General features: G+C 59.6%; 1 long non-coding RNA gene across 2 annotated transcripts; it reads right to left on the bottom strand.

The window, feature by feature from the left end:
• Positions 1-922: 922 nt before the first annotated feature.
• Positions 923-1,598, bottom strand: LOC127042039 (uncharacterized). Of its 2 annotated transcripts, XR_007771815.1 has the most exons (4): positions 1,524-1,598; positions 1,378-1,432; positions 1,247-1,299; positions 923-958 (listed from the first exon to the last, which is right to left on the bottom strand). It is a non-coding gene; the product is annotated as an uncharacterized LOC127042039 (long non-coding RNA). The 2 variants fall into 2 exon arrangements; XR_007771814.1 differs by lacking the exon at positions 923-958 and having other exon boundaries at positions 1,190-1,299.
• Between the last annotated feature and the right edge of the window lie 14,318 nt (positions 1,599-15,916).

The following is a 15,916-nucleotide window of genomic DNA, read 5'->3' on the forward strand; positions in this document are numbered from 1 at the left end:
AAACTCTCTTCGGGGTCTTATCCAGTATCTTACACGCTCCAAATACACCTGTGGTGGTGTTTCAGGAGCGGGGAAATCTGGACCTTTAGAAGAAGAAGAAGGGGTGGGAGGGTCTATTTTCCTTTCTTGGTTGGGGGGTTGTTTTTTAAAATAGGTTTGGTTTTTTTTATGTTTTTGGCCAAAAGCCTTCTTAATATTTTAGATTTTTTCCATTTTTTTCCCTACCCCTCTTTACATTTTTAGGTTTCATGTTTAGTCACCCTCTTCCTTCCCCCTTTATCGCACTTTCCACTTTTTCAATTAGTGCCCGTGTATCTGCTATTTTTTGGTCTAAAAACCACCCTTTCTTTTGGAAAATTTTGTTTTTGAAACACCTCAAGAATTAGCTTTGAAAACTTTTTTATCTGTTAAACGCTTTAGATATGTACAAACACTAAACAGCTCGTTACAAGCAGCAACTGATGCAGCCAGCCCCACAGGAAGATTCTTATTTGTGGCAAGGGTTTTGCGGGTTCCAAAAGCCGGGGGTTAACTTCTTCACCCTGCTCAAACCACCCGTAAACACGGTTGCTTCTACAGAGTTGTTTGTTTTTAAAGCTTATTTGTTTTGTGTCGGGGAGGTAAAGGTCTGTTGAAAACTAGGGGCTTTAACTCCTCTGCCTCGCTTACCATGGTTCCTGGAAGTTGTAGAGGTAGCTTTGGGTGGTTCAAAAGCTGGGGGGTCTGAGCCCCTTTCCCCCCTCCCTGAAAACGAATGCTGTTTTAGAGGTAGACTTTTTGGCCTTTTTTAGTGCCGGCTGGTTTTGTGCAATAAGGGATTTGGACGCGCAGGGCCGTTCAGAATCGCTGTGCTTAATACCCTTGCTTCCAACTGCAGCTGCCTCAAAGGGAAATTTCTTGGCCTCTTTAAGCGCGTTCTGCTTCAACATTTCTCATTGAGGAATAACGCTTGATGAGTCTGCGGAGACACATAAACAGAATGTTTTTTAGCACGGCTTTTTTTACTAACAACAACAAAGCTGTTCCCCAAATATATATATTTTAAAAACGTTTTAGCAATAAGGGGGCTAAAAACCGCGTTTAAATACAATGTACAAAATAAAGCGCTCTTATAGTTTACACCACGCTGGGGCAGTACAACGGCACAGTAAAAGCGTTAAGGGTTTTCAAGCCCCTAAAATGCACACTATTTCCAACATCAGATTTTTTTATTTTAAAAAACACATATTTAAAAAACAGTTCATACCTTCTTCTGTAATTTCAGGAAAACTATTGGGTGGTTTTGACTTCCATCTTGTTCTAAATTAAAAAAATAAAATTTTTTAAAACATTTTATCTTAAAAATAAATTAATTGTGTAGCATATTAATTAGCTTACCAAAGTTTAAAGCTTGTAGCGCGGCATCTGGAATGTCAAGAAAAAAGGCCTCGTCCTATTTAAAAGAAAGAATATTGCCTTTTAACTAAGCATAACACTGGTGTAATACCTTGGCGACCCACACAAATTATAGTAAGGTTTCTTACCATGTTGTTGCTCCCCATAACGGTAAAAGTCTTGTATTAGCAATATTTCTTTAAGAGGCTTGTTCAGTTTGTTGTTCCTCTATTTATAGGTTTAAACCTGTTTTTAAAAAAAGGTTTTGCCCTCCACCCCCCAAAATTAATATTTAAAAAGGCGTTTCTTTAGAAAAACAGGGTGTTTATAGGGCACTATTCTAGGAAAAAAGGCGGGTGTGGCTTTGGGAGTACCTATATACTTTAGCTTTAATGGCTAAAAATGTTATTTTTTATAGTAAATGTGTTTAAACAGTTAATAAAAAGCCTTTGTAAATGGTAATGTACCCATTTACACCCTTGTAACCAAAAACTTTTTAAAAACTGCAACCTGTATTTCTTTAATTTGTTTTATGACCTTAGTTTTTAAAACAAAACTGCTAATTTAAAAATAAACCACGTTAAACTTTTACACAACTTATTTTTCATTGTTAGTAAGTTAAAAAAATTAGGTATTACTTTAAAAACACATTTTAAAACGGTATTTAGCTTTTGTTACAGGGTTAAAAAAAAGCCGAAGGCTCTGGCTGTTTAGCTAAGAGCGGAGGGGGAGTTGTCTTAGTTGGTTTTTTAAAAAACGCGGGAAGGTTTTTGGCTACACACTTTAGCTTTTAAACTGTAACGGTTAAAAAGCTTAGTTTTGATAGTAAATTAGTATGCTTTTTAATACCTGTTTTTGGCGTTCTTTTGCTTTAAAAGAAGACCTTGTTATGTTTTGTTCTTTTATTTTTAATTTACTGAGTTACAGAGGCTGTTTTTGCTAACAGCTGCTGCAAAAGCCTGCTGTTTTTACTATAAAATGGCCCGGGTTAGCCTAAAATTAAAAAAAAAACCTTTTTTTGTTACAACACATTAGTTTTATAACCCTAAACTGTTTTTGCACGCTTACATGTTATTAAAACACCTATGCCTAAATAAAGGCTATGGGTTTTCAGGTTTCCTTTTCACCTTTATTTGTTAAAATGTGGGGAAAAAAGCAATCTTCTCTCTAATCCGCAGGTTTACTAAATATGGGGACTATAAACCGCCTGTTACTAAAAAAAAATCTAGGGTGCTTCTGTATAATTTTTTATTACAACACATACAAAAGGGTTGTGTCTTAGGTTTGTCTTTTCGAGTCATTATCTCTTTGCAAAACTTAATGTAACTGTAACTTGTGTTTGTTAAAAAGTTTGGGAAAGAAGCAGCCTTCTTATATTTGACCCACTGCTCACAGAGGCTTCTTTGCTAACAGGTGCTTTGCCCGACTTTCACATTGTTTTTACTAAAAAAAAAAACAAAAAAAAACCCGTTAGTTTAAAACCTAGGGAAAAACTTTAAAAATGGTGTATTACAAAAAGCTTTGTGGTTTTAACTTTTATAAAAACATCTTTGTAAAAGGGCTACTTGGCGGGAAAATGCTGCGTTTCTTTAGATAAGAAAAAACAGATAAAAGGAAGGGGGAAAGAAGGAGGAGCTGGCTCTTGCTTAAAGTCTTGAGACACTAGGATTGGTTCAGGAAAATGAATTCTATCACGCTATTGTAAAACCACCTCTGATTGGTCCGATCCAAAGGCGGTGATAACAAGCCTGAGAGGGTTTGTACCAGGAAAGCTGCCTCATTCTACAGAAAGACGGGAAAAGGTAACAATTCTCTCTCTTTCTCTTCAATCCTACCCTGTGCTCTCTATCTTTGCTCTTTGCAAAGTGGACTCTCTCTTCGCTTTTCTTGTCTTGTAATCCACCCTGATTCTGAATGCTTTTTTACCCTGTGCTTACTAAACAGACTCTGCCAGCTTCTCTCTCTGTCTCATTCTGATTCCGCCATGTGCTCTCTATCTTTGCTCTTTTTTCTTAATCTGCAATGATATTGAATGGTTTAAATACTTTTTTACCCCGTGCTTACCAAACAGGCTTTGCCTTTGTCAATTTTCCTTTTAAATTTCGTTTTTTCTTAACCTACATTGGTATTAATTAGTTTTAATGTGTTTTATTTACTAGGGTTAAACCAAAAAAGCTACCTCGTTTTACAAAAAGACTGCAAAGGTAAACTTTTTTTAAGTTTACCCTAAGCTTTATTGTGTTTTTCTTAGCCACTTTTTTATAAAGTTTTTATGCTGTGCTTACCAAACAGGCTTTGCCTTTGTCAATTTTTTTCAAATCTAGTTTATAAGTATTTCTTTATAGTTTTTGGTTATGTGCTTACAAAACAGGTTTTGCTTCAGTTAATTATCCTTTTAAACTTAGTTTTTAATGTTTTTTCTTAACCTACATTGATATTGACTAGTTTCAATGCCTTTTTATCCTGTGCTTACCAAACAGGTTTTGCCTTAGAAAATTCCGTTTATAAACCTAGATTACAATATTATTTAACTTTTCCATTAATCCACCCTGATACTTAATACACTATTTATTCATGTCATCAAGCACAAAAATACAAAACACATCCCCTAGTCAAAAACATACACGCGCACTTTTTCCAGAATACCCGACGGCGCCAACGGAAATGAAGGGTGGGAAGCCGGACATAAGCCCTAAAAGGGCCGTGGAAAACTGTCAAAATTGCATGGTGATGAATACGATCGAGCTCATTACTACTCGTGGTTATCCAGGGCCACGGTTCGGGACCCAGGGGTTGGGCCCCTATTGCTGGGGTTGGGGCCCCAAGGGGTTGGGCCGCTGGACCTGGAGTTAGGTCCACCAGGAGTTGGGCACCTCGAGCTACGGTTGGGGCCACCAGGGGTTGGGCCCCTGGAGCTGGAGTTGAGGCCCCCAGGGGTTGGGCCCCTGGAGCTGAGGTTGGGGCCCCCAAAGTCTGGGCCCCTATTGCTGGGATTGAGGCCCCGAGGGGTTGAGTCCCTGGAGCTACGTTTGGGGCCCCCAGGGGTAAGGCCCCTGGAGTTGGGGTTAGGGCCCCCAGGGGTTGGGCCCCTGGAGCTAGGGTTGGGGATCCAGGGGTGGGCCCCTGGAGCTGAGGTTGGGGCCCTCAGGGATTGGGCCCCTGGAACTGGGGTTGTGGCCCCCAGGGGTTGGGCCCCTGGAGCTACGGTTAGGGCCCCGAGGGGTGGGCCGCTGGAGCTGGGGTTGGTGCCCCAGGAGGTTGGGGCCTTGGAGCTAGGGCTGGGGCCCCCAGGGGTTGAGCCGGTATTGCTGGTGTAGGAGTCCTCAGGGATTTGGCCCATGGAGCTACGGTTGAGGTCCCAAGGGTTTGGGCCCCTAGAGCTACGGATTGGGCCCCAGGGGTGGGCCCCTGGAGCTGGGGTTGGGGCCCCCAGGGGTTGAGCCCCTATTGCTGGGTCTGGGGCCCCCAGGGGTTGGGCCCCTGGAGCTACAGTTGGGACCGCCAGGGCTTTAGCCCATATTGCTGGGGTTCGGGCCCCCAAGGATTTGACCCTTGGAGTTACGGTTGGGGCTCCCAGGGGTTGGGCCCCTAGAGCTATGGTTGGGGCCCCAGGGGTGGGCCCCTGGAGCTAGGGTTGGGGTCTCCAGGGTTTGGGCCCCTGGAGCTACGGTTGGGGCCCCTAGGGGTTGGACCCCTATTGCAGGGGTTTGGGCCCCCAAGGGTTTGTCCCTTGGAGCTACGGTTCGGGCCCTCAGGGGCTGAGCCCGTATTCCTGGGGTAGGGGCACTCAGAGGTTTGGCCCCTGGAGCTACGGTTGGGGCCCCCAGGGGTTGGGCCCCTATTGCTGGGGTTCCGGCCCAGAGGGGTTGGGCCCCTGAAGCTACGGTTGGGGCCCCCAGGGGTTAGGCCCTTTGAGCTGGGGTTGGGGCCCCAGGGTATGGGCCTCTAGAGTTAAGGTTGGGGCCCCTGGCGTTGGGCCCCTGGAGCTGGGGTTGGGGCTCCCAGGGGTTGGGCCCCTGGAGCTACGGTTGGGGCCCCTGGGGTTGGGCCCCTGGAGCTGGGGTTGGGGCCCCCAGGGTTTGGGCCCCTGGAGTTGGGATTGGGGCCCTCAGGGGCTGGGCCCCTATTGCTGGGGTTGGGGCCCCAGGGTTTGGGCCTCTGGAGCTGGGGTTGGGGCTCACAGGGTTTGGGCCCCTGGAGCTAGGGTTGGGGCCCCAGGTGATTGGCCCCTGGAGCTACGGTTGGGGCCCCCAGAAGTTGGGTCCCTTTAGCTGGGGTTGGGGATCCCAGGGGTTAGGCCCCTGGAGCTACGGTTGGGGCCCCCAGAGGTTGGGCCCCTATTGCTGGGGTTGCGGCCCAGAGGGGTTAGGCCCCTGGAGCTACGGTTGGGGCCCCCAGGGGTTAGACCCTTTGAGCTCGGGTTGGGGCCCCAGGGGTTGGGCTCCTAGAGTTAAGGCTGGGGCCCCTGCGGTTGGGCCCCTGGAGCTGGGGTTGGGGCTCCCAGGGGTTGGGCCCCTGGAGCTACGGTTGGGGCCCCTGGCGTTGGGCCCCTGGAGCTGGGGTTGGTGCCCCCAGGGTTTGGGCCCCTGGAGTTGGGATTGGGGCCCTCAGGGGCTGGGCCCCTATTGCTGGGGATGGGGCCCCAGGGTTTGGGCCCCTGGATCAACGGTTGGGGCAACCAGGGGTTGGGCAACTGGAGATACGGTTGGAGCCCCAGGGGTTGGGAACCTGGAGCTGTGGTTGGTTCCCCCAGGGGTTGAGCCTCTGGAGCTACGGTTGGGGCCCCCAGGAGTTGATACCCTGGAGGTGGGGTTGGGGCACCCAGGGGTTGAGCCCCTAATTCTGTTGTTGGGGCCCCCAGGGGTTCGGCCCCTGGAGCTTGGGTGGGGGCCACCAGGGGTTGGGCCCCTGGAACTGGGGTTGGGGCACCCAGGGGTTGGGCACCTGGAGCTATGGTTGGGGCCCCAGAGGTTGGGTCCCTGGAGCTGGGGTTGGGGCCCCCAAGGCTTGGGCCACTGGAACTACGGTTAGGGCCTTCAGGGGTTTGGCCCCTGGAGCTTGGGTTGGGGCCCCCAAGGGTTGTTACCCTATTTCTGGGGTTGGGGCCCCCAGGGGTTGGGCCCCTGGAGCTCCGTTTGGGGCCTCCAGGAGTTGGGCCCCTGGAGCTACGGTTCGGGCCCCCAGGGGTTGTACCCCTATTGCTGGGGTTGGGGCCCCCAGGGGTTAGGCCCCTGGAGCTATGGTTGGGGCCCCAGGGGTGGGCCCCTGGAGCTGGAGTGGGGGCCCCCAGGGGTTGGGCCCCTGGAGCTGGGGTTGGGGCCCCCAGGGGTTGGGGCCTTGGAGCTACGGTTGGGGCCCCCAGGGGTTGGGCCCCTGCAGCTACGTTTGGGGCGTCCAGGGGTTGGGCCCCTGGAGTTCGGGTTGGGGCCCCGAGGGGTTGGGCCCCTATTGCTGGGGTTGGGGCTTCCAGTGTTTGGACCCATGGAGCTATGGTTGTGGCTCAAAGGGGTTGGGCCCCTGGAGCTGGGGTTGGGGCCCCCAGGGGTTGGGCCCCTGGAGCTACGGTTGGGGCCCCCAGGAGTTGGGCCCCTGGAGCTACGATTCGGGCTTCCAGGGCTTGAGCCCCTATTGCTGAGGTTGCGGCTCCCAGGGGTTAGGCCCCTGGAGCTGGGGTTGGGGCCCCCAGGCGTTCGGCCCCTGGAGCTATCGTTGAGGCCCCCAGGCATTGGGCCCCCGGAGCTACGGTTGGGGCCCCAGGCATTGGGCCCCCGGAGATACGGTTGGGGCCCCAGAGGTTAGGCCCCTGGAGCTGGTGTTGGGGCCCCCAGGGGTTAGGCCCCTGGAGCTATGATTCGGGCACTCAGGGGTTGGCCTCCTGGAGCTGGTGTCCGGGCCCCCAGGGGTAAGGCCCCTGGAGCTACGGTTCGGGCGCTCAGGGGTTGGGCCCTTGGACCTGGGGTCGAGTGCCCCAGGGGTTGGGCCCCTGGAGCTGGGGTTGGGGCCCCCAGAGGTTAGGCCCCTGGAGCTATGGTACAGGCGCTCAGGGGTTGGGCCCCTGGAGCTGGGGTTGGTTCCCCGAGAGGTTGGGCCCCTAGATCTTGGGTTGGGGCCCCCATGGGTTAGGCCCCTGGAGCTATGGTTCTGGCGCTCAGGGGTTGGGCCCCTGGTGCTGGGGTTGGGGCCCCCAGGGGTTGGGCCCCTGGAGCTACGGTTCGGGCCCCCAGGGTTTGGGCCCCTGGAGCTATGGTTGGGGCCCTCAGGGGTTTTGCCCCTGGAGCTGGGGTTGAGGGTCCCAGGGGTTGGGCCCCTGGAGTTGGGGTTGGGGTCCCCAGGGGTTGAGCCCCCAGAGCTGGGGTTTGGTGCCCCGGGGCTGGGCCCTTATTGCTGAGGTTTGGGCCCTCACTGTTTGGGACTCTGGAGCTGGGGTTGGCGCCCACAGGGGTTGGGCCCCTCGACCTACGGTTGGGTCCCTAAGAAGATTGGCTCCAGGAGCTGGGGTAGAGGCCTCCAGGGGTTTGGACCCTGGAACTATGGTTTGGGCCCCCAGGGGTTGGGCCTTTGGAGGTGGGTTTGGGGCCACCAGGGGTTTGGCCCCTGGAGCTGGGTTTGGTGCCCCCAGGGGTTGGGCCCCTATTGCTGGGGTTGGGGCCACCAGGGCTTGGGCACCTGGAGCTGGGGTTGGGGCCCGCAGGGATTGGACCCCTGGAGCTACAGTTGGGGCGTCCAGGACTTGAGCTGGTATTGCTCGGGTACGGGTCCCCAGGGGTTTGGCCCATGGAGATACGGTTGAGGCCCCCAGAGAATGGGCCCCTAGAGCTATGGTTGGGGCCCCAGGGGTAGGCCCCTGGAGCTGGGGTTGGGGCCCTCAGGGTTTGGGCCCCTGGAGCTCCGTTTGGGGCCTCCAGGAGTTGGGCCCCTGGAGCTACGGTTCGGTCCCCCAGGGGTTGTGCCCCTATTGCTGGGGTTGGGGCCCCCAGGGGTTAGGCCCCTGGAGCTACGGTTGAGGCCCCCATGGGTTGGTCCCCTGGACCTATGGTTGGGGGACCAGAGGTGGGCCCCTGGAGCTGTTGTTGGGGCCCCCAGGGGTTGGGGCTCTGGAGCTTGGGTTGGGGCCCACAGGGGTTTGGCCCCTGGAGCTACGGTTGTGGCCCCAATGGGTTGAGCCCCTGCAGCTACGGTTGGGGCCTCCAGGGGTTGGCCCCTGGAGCTGGGGTTCGGGCCCCGAGGGGTTGGGCCCCTATTGCTGGGATTGGGGCTTCCAGTATTTGGACTCATGGAGCTACGGTTCGTGCTCCCTGGGGTTGGGCCCCTGGAGCTCGGGTTGGGGCCCCCCGGGTGTGTGCCCCTGGAGCTACGTTTGGGGCGTCCAGGGGTTCGGCCCCTGGAGTTCGGGTTGGGGCCCCGAGGGGTTGGGCCCCTATTGCTGGGGTTGCGGCTTCCAGTGTTTGGACCCATGGAGCTGTGGTTGTGGCTCCCAGGGGTTGGGCCCCTGGAGCTGGGGTTGGGGCCCCCAGGGGTTGGGTCCCTGAAGCTACGGTTGGGTCCCCCAGAAGTTGAGCCCCTGGAGCTACGATTCGCGCTTCCAGGGCTTGAGCCCCTATTGCTGGTGTTGGGGCTCCCAGGGGTTAGGCCCCTGGAGCTGGGGTTGGGGCCCCCAGGGTTTAGGCCCCTGGAGCTATGGTTGGGACCCCTAGGGGTTGGGCCCTTGGAGCTACAGTTTGGGCCCCAGGGGCTGGGCCCCTGGAGCTGGAGTTGAGGCCCCCAAGGGTTGGGCCCCTGGGGTTATGGTTGGGGCAACCAGAGGTTGGGCCCCCGAAGCTGGGGTTGAGGGCCCCAGGGGTTGGGCCCCTATTGCTGGGGTTGAGGCCCCCAGGGGTTGGGCCCGTGGAGCTACGGTTGGGGCCCCCAGTGGGTGGGCCCCTGAATCTGGGGTTGGGGCCCCTAGGGGCTGGGCCCCTATTTCTGGGGTTGGGGCCCCCAGTGGTTGGGCCCCTGGATCAACGGTTGGGGCAACTAGGGGTTCAATAAATGGAGATACGGTTGGAGCCCCAGGGATTGAGAACCTGGAGCTGTGGTTGGTTCCCCCAGGGGTTGGGCCCCTGAGGCTGGTGTTGGGGCCCCCAGGGGTTGGGCTCCTGGATCTGGTATTGGGGCCCCCAGGGCTTCGGCCCCTGGAGATAGTGTTGGGGCCCCCAGGGGTTAGGCCTCTGGAGCTATTGTTCGGGCGCTCAGGGGTTGGGCCCTTGGAGCTGGGGCTGGGGCCCCCGGTTGTTAGGCGCCTGAAGCTATGGTTCGGGTGCTCAGGGGTTGGGCCCCTGGATCTGGTATTGGGGTCCCCAGGGGTTGGGCCCTTGGAGCTGGTGTTGGGGCCCCCGGAGGTTAGGCCCCTGGAGCTATGGTTCGGGCACTCAGTTGTTGGGCCCTTGGAGCTGGGGTCGAAGGCCCCACGGGTTCGGCCCCTGGAGCTGGTGTTGGGGCCCCCAGGGGTCAGGCTCTTGGAGCTATGGTTCGGGCGCTCAGGGGTTGGGCCCTTGGAGCTGGTTTTGGGGCCCCCAGGGGTTAGACCCCTGGAGCTATGATTCCGGCGCTCAGGGGTTGCGCCCCTGGAGCTGGTGTTGGCGCCCCTTGGGGTTAGGCCCCTGGAGCTATGGTTCGGGCGCTCAGGGGTTGGTCACCTGGAGCTGGTGTTGGGGCCCCCAGGGGTTCGGCCCCTGGAGCTGGTGTTTGGGACCCCAGGGTTAGGCCCCTAGAGCTATGGTTCGGGCGCTCGGGGGTTGGGCCCTTGGAGCTGGGGTTGGGGCCCCCGGGGGTTTGGCCCCTGGAGCTATGGTTCGGGCGCTCAGGGTTTGGGCCTCTGAAGCTGGTGTTGGGACCCCCAGGGGTTAGACCCCTGGAGCTATGGTACGGGCCCCCAGGGGTTAGGCCCCTGGAGCTGGGGTTGGGGCCATCAGGGGTTGGGCTCCTGGAGCTGGTGTTGGAGCCCCCAAGGGATGGGACCCTGGAGCTGGGGTTGGGGCCCCCAGCGGTTAGGCCCCTGGAGCTATGGTTCGGGCGCTCAGGGGCTGGGCCCTTGGACCTGGGGTTGTGGCCCCCAGGGGTTAGGCGCCTGGAACTATGGTTGGGTCGCTCAGTGGTTGGGCCCCTGGATCTGGTGTTGGGGCCCCCAGGGGTTGGGCCCGTGGATCTGGGGTTGCGGCCCCCGGGGGTTAGGCCCCTGGAGCTATGGTTCGGGCACTCAGGGGTTAGGCCCTTGGAGCTTGGGTCGAGGGCCCCAGGGGTTGCGCTCCTGGAGCTGGTGTTGGGGCCCCCAGGGGTAAGGCCCCTGGAGGTATTGTTCGTGCACTCAGGGGTTGGGGCCCTGGAACTGGTGTTGGCGCCCCTAGGGGTTAGGCCCCTGGAGCTATGTTTCGGGCGCTTAGGGGTTGTGCCTCTGGAGCTATGGTTCAGGCGCTCAGGGTTTGGGTGCCTGGAGCTGGTGTTGGGATCCCCAAGGGTTGGGCCCTTGGAGCTGGTGTTGGGGCCCCCAGGGGTTAGGCTCCTGGAGCTATGGCTAGGGCGCTCAGGGGATGGGCCCCTGGAGCTGGTGTTAGGGCCCCCAGGGTTTCGGCCCCTGGAGCTGGTATTCGGGTCCCCAGGGGTTAGGCCCCTGGAGCTATGGTTCGGGCGCTCAGGGGTTGGGCCCCTTGAGGTGGGGTCGAGGGCCCCAGATGTTGGGCCCCTGGAGCTGGGGTTGGTTCCCCCGGGGGTTAGGCCCCCGGAGCTATGGTTCGGTCTCTCAGGGGTTGGTCCCCAGGAACTGGTGTTGGGGCCCCCATGGGTTGGGTCCCTGGAGCTGGTGTTGGGGCCCCAGGTGTTAGGCCCCTGGAGCTATGGTTCGGGTGATCAGGGGTTGGGCCCCTGGAGCTATGGTTCGGGCGCTCAGGGGTTGGGCCCCTGGAGCTGGTGTTGGGGCCCCCAGGAGTTTGGCCCCTGGAGCTGGGGTTCCGGCCCCCGGGGGTTAGGCCCTTGGAACTATGGTTCAGGCGCTCAAGGGTCGGACCCTTGGAGCTGGGGTTGGGGAGCCCAGGGGTTAGGTCCTTGGAGCTATGGTTAGGACGCTTAGGGGTTGGGCTCCTGGAGCTGGTGTTGGGGCCGCCAGGGGTTGGGCTCCTGGAGCTGGTGTTGGAGCCTCCAGGGGTTGGGCTCCTGGAGCTGGTGTTGGGGCCCCCAGGGGTTGAGCCTCGGGAGCTGGCGTTGGGGACCCCGGGGGTAGGCCCCTGGAGCTATGCTTCGGGTGCTCAGGGGTTGTGCCCTTGGAGCTGGGCTTTGGGACCCCAGGGGTTAGGCCCCTTTATCTATGGTTCGGGCGCTCAGGCGTTTGGCCCTTGGAGCTGGAGATGGGGCCCCCAAGGGTTAGGCCCCTGGATCTGGTGTTGGGGCCCCCAGGGGTTGGGCCCCTGGATCTGGGGTCGGGGCCCCCGGAGGTTAGGCCCCTGGCGCTATGGATCGGGCACTCAGGGTTTGGGCCCTTGGAGCTGGGGTTTGGGCCCCTGGGGGTTAGGCCCCTGGAGCTATGGTTCGGGCGCTCAGGGGTGAGCCCCTGGAGATGGTGTTGGGGCTGCCAGGGGTTGGGCCCCTGTAGCTGGGGTTGGGGCCCCCGGGGGTTAGGCCCCTGGAGCTATGGTTCGGGCGCTCAGGGGTTGGACCCTTGGAGCTGGGGTTGGGGAGCTCTGGGGTTAGGCCCTTGGAGCTGTGGTTTGGGCGCTCAGGGGTTGGGCCCCTGGAGCTGGTGTTGGGGCCCCCAGGGGCTGGGGCACTGGAGCTGGGGTTGGGGCCCCCAGGGGTGAGGCCCCTGGAGCTATGGTTCGGGCGCTCTGGGGTTGGGCCCCGGGAGCTATGGTTCGGGCGCTCAGGGTTGGGCCCTTGGAAGTCCGGAAGGGGCCCCCAGGTGTTTGGCCCCTGGAGCTATGGTTCGGGCGCTCAAGGGATGGGCCCCTGGAGCTGGTGTTTTGTCCCCCAGGGGTTAAGCCCCTGGAGGTATTGTTCGGGCGCTCAGGGGTTGGGCTCCTGGAGCTGGTGTTCGGGCCCCCAGGGGTTGGGCCCCTGGAGCTGGGGTAGGGGCCCGCAGGGTTAATGCTCCTGGAGCTATGGTTCGGGCGCTCAAGGGTTGGGCCCTTGGAGCTGCGGTTGGACCCCCCAGGGGTTAGGCCCCTGGAGCTATGGTACTTGCGCTCAGGGGTTGGGCCCTTGGAGCTGGGGTGGGTTCCCCCAGGGGTTAGGAACCTGAAGCTATGGTTCGGGAGCTCAGGGGTTGGTCCCCTTGAGCTGGTGTTGGGGTCCCCAGAGGTTGGGCCCCTGGAGCTGGGTGTGGGGCCCCCGGAGGTTAGGCCCCTGGAGCTATGTTTCGGGCCCTCAGGGTTAGACCTTTGGAGCTGGGGTTGGGGAACCGAGGGGTTAGGCCCTTGGAACTATGGTTAGGGCGCTCAGGGGTTGGGCCCCTGGATCTGGTGTTGGGGCCCCCAGGGGTTGGGCCCCTGGAGCTGGGGTCGGGGCCCCCGGGGGTTAGGCCCCTGGCGCTAGGAATCGGACACTTAGGGGTTTTGCCTTTAGAGCTGGGGTTTCGGCCCCCGGGGGTTAGGCCCATGGAGTTATGGTTCGGTCGCTCATGGGTGGGCCCCTGGAGCTGGTGTTGGGGCCGCCAGGGGTTGGGCCCCTGGAGCTGGGGTGGGGGAGCTCAGGGGTTAGGACTTTCGAGCTGTGGGTAGGGCGCTCATGGGTTGGGCCCCTGGAGCTGGTGTTGGGGCTCCCAGGGGCTGGGCCACTGGAGCTGGTGTTGGGGCCCCCAGGGGTGAGGCCCCTGGAGCTATAGCTCGGGCGTTCGGGGGTTGGACCCCTGGAGCTATGGTTCGGGCGCTCAGGGGTTGGGCTCTTGGAGCTGCTGTAGGGGCCCACAAGGGTTAGGCCCCTGGAGCTATGGTTCGGACGCTAAGGGGTTGGGCCTCTGGAACTGGTGTTGGGGCCCCAATGGGTTAGGCCTCTGGAGGTATTGTTCGGGCGCTCAGGTGTTGGGCCCCTGGAGCTGGTGTTGGGGCCCCCAGAGGTTAAGCCCCTGGAGCTATGGTTCGGGCGCTGAGGGGTTGGGCCCCTGAAGCTGGTGTTGGGGCCCTCAGGGGTTGGACCCCTGGAGCTATGGTTCGGGCGCTCAGGGGTTCGGCCCCTGGAGCTATGGTTCGGGTGCTCAGGTTTTGGGCCCCTGGAGCTGGTGTTGGGCCCCCCAGGGGTTCTGCCCCTGGAGGTATTGTTCGGGCGCTCAGGGGTTGGGCCCCTGGAGCTATGGTTCGGGCTCTCAGGGGTTGGGCCCCTGGAGCTGGTGTTGGGGCCACCAGGTGTTGGGTCCCTGGAGCTGGTGTTGGGGCCTCCAGGGGTTATGCCCCTGGAACTTTGTTTCGGGCGCTCAGGGTTTGGACCCTAGGAGCTCGGGTTGGGGCCCCCGGGGGTTAGGCCCCTGGAGCTATGTTTCGGGAGCTCAGGGGTTAGGCCCCTGGAGTTGGGGTCGAAGACCCCAGCGTTTGGGCCCCTGGAGCTGAGGTTCGGTCCCCCGGGGGTTAGGCACCTGGAGCGATAGTTCGTGCGCTCAGGGTTTGGTCCCCTGGAGCTGGTGTTGGGGCCCCCAGAAGTTGGGCCCGTTGAGCTATGTTTAGGGCACTCAGGGGCTGGGCCCCTGGAGCTGGTGTTAGGGCACCGAGGGGTTGGGCCACTGGAGCTGGTGTTGGGGCCCCCAGGGGTTGGGCCCCTGGAGCTGGTGTTGGGGACCCCAGGGGTTGGGCTCCTGGAGCTGGTGTTTGGGCCCCCAGGGGTTAGGTCCCTGGAGCTGGTGTTGGGGCCCCCCGGGGTTGAGACCCTGGAGCTGGGGTTGGAGCTCCCGGGGGTTCGGCCCCTGGAGCTATGGTTCGGGCGCTCAGGGGTTAGCCTCCTGAAGCTGGTGTTGGGGCTCCCAGGGCTTAGAACCCTGGAGGTATTGTTCGGGCGCTCAAGGGTTGGGCCTCTGCAGCTAGTGTTGGGGCCCCCAGGGGTTAGGCCCCTGGAGCTATGGTTCGGGCGCTCAGGGCTTGGGTCCTTGGAGCTGGGGTGGCGGCCCCTAGGGGTTAAGCCCCTAGAGCTATGGTTTGGGCGCTCAGTGGTTGGGCCCCTGGAGCTGGTGTTGGGGCTCCCAGGGGTTAGAACCCTGAAGGTATTGTTCGGGCGCTCAAGGGTTGGGCCTCTGCAGCTGGTGTTGGGGCCCCCAGGGGTTAGGTCCTTGGAGTTATGGTTCGGGCGCTCAGGGGTTAGGCCCCTGGAGCTGGTGTTGGGGCCCCCAGGGGTGAGGCCCCTGGAGCTATTGTTCGGGCGCTCAGGGGTTGGGCCCCTGGAGCTATGGTTCGGGCGCTTTTCGGTTGGGCCACTGGAGCTGGTGTTGGAGCCCCCAGCGGTTGGGCCCCTGGAGCTGGAAATGGGGCCCCCGGGGGTTAGGCCCCTGGAGCTATGGTTCGAGCGCTCAGGGGTTGGGCCCCTGGAGCTGCGGTTGGGGCCCCCAGGCGTTAGTATCCTGGAGCTATGGTTCGGGCGCTCAGGGGTTGGGCCCTTGGAGCTGGGGTGGGGGCCCCCAGGGGTTAGGCCCTTTGTGCTATGGTTCGGGCGCTCAGGGCTTGGGCCCCTGGAGCTGGGGTTGGGGCCCCCGGGGGTTTTCCCCTGGAGCTATAGTTCGGGCGCTCAGGGGTTGGGCCCCTGGAGCTGGTATTCCGGCCCCCAGGGGTTGGGCCCTTTAAGCTTGGGTAGGGGCCCCCAGGGGTTAGGCCCCTGGAGCGATGGTACGGGCGCTCAAGGGTTGGGCCCCTGGAGCTGGTGTTGGGGCCCCCAGGGGTTAGGCCCCTGGAGCTATGGTTCGGGCGCTCAGGGGTTCGGCTCCTGGAGCTATGGTTCGGGTGCTCAGGGGTTGGGCCCCTGGAGCTGGTGTTGGGTTCCCCAGGGTTTCGGCCCCTGGAGGTATTGTTCGGGCGCTCAATGGTTGGGCTCCTGGAGCTATGGTTCGGGCTCTCAGGGGTTGGGCCCCTGGAGCTGGTGTTGGGGCCACCAGGGGTTGGGTCCCTGGAGCTGGTGTTGGGGCCTCCTGGGGTTAGGCTCCTGGAACTTTGGTTCGGGCGCTTAGGGTTTGGGCCCTAGGAGCTCGAGTTGGGGCCCCCGGGGGTTAGGCCCCTCTAGCCATATTTCGGGAGCTGAGGGGTTGGGCCCTTGGAGCTGGGGTCGAGGGCCCCAGCGAATGGGCCCCTGGAGCTGGTGTTGGGGCCCCTAGGGGTTGGGCCCCTGGAGCTGGTGTTGGGGCCCCAAGGGATAGGCCCCTGGATCTATGGTTTGAGCGCTTAGGGGTTGGGCCCCTGGAGCCGGTGTTAGGGCCCCCATGGGTTGGGCCCCTGGAGGTGGGGTTGGGGCCCCCGGGGTTAGGCCCCTGGAGCTATGGATCGGGCGCTCAGGGGTTGGACCATTAGAGCTGGGTTTGCGGAGCCCAGGGGTTAGGCCCTTGGAGCTA

Source organism: Gopherus flavomarginatus, unplaced genomic scaffold (assembly GCF_025201925.1).
Source record: "Gopherus flavomarginatus isolate rGopFla2 unplaced genomic scaffold, rGopFla2.mat.asm mat_scaffold_187_arrow_ctg1, whole genome shotgun sequence".
Classification (NCBI taxonomy): domain Eukaryota; kingdom Metazoa; phylum Chordata; order Testudines; family Testudinidae; genus Gopherus; species Gopherus flavomarginatus.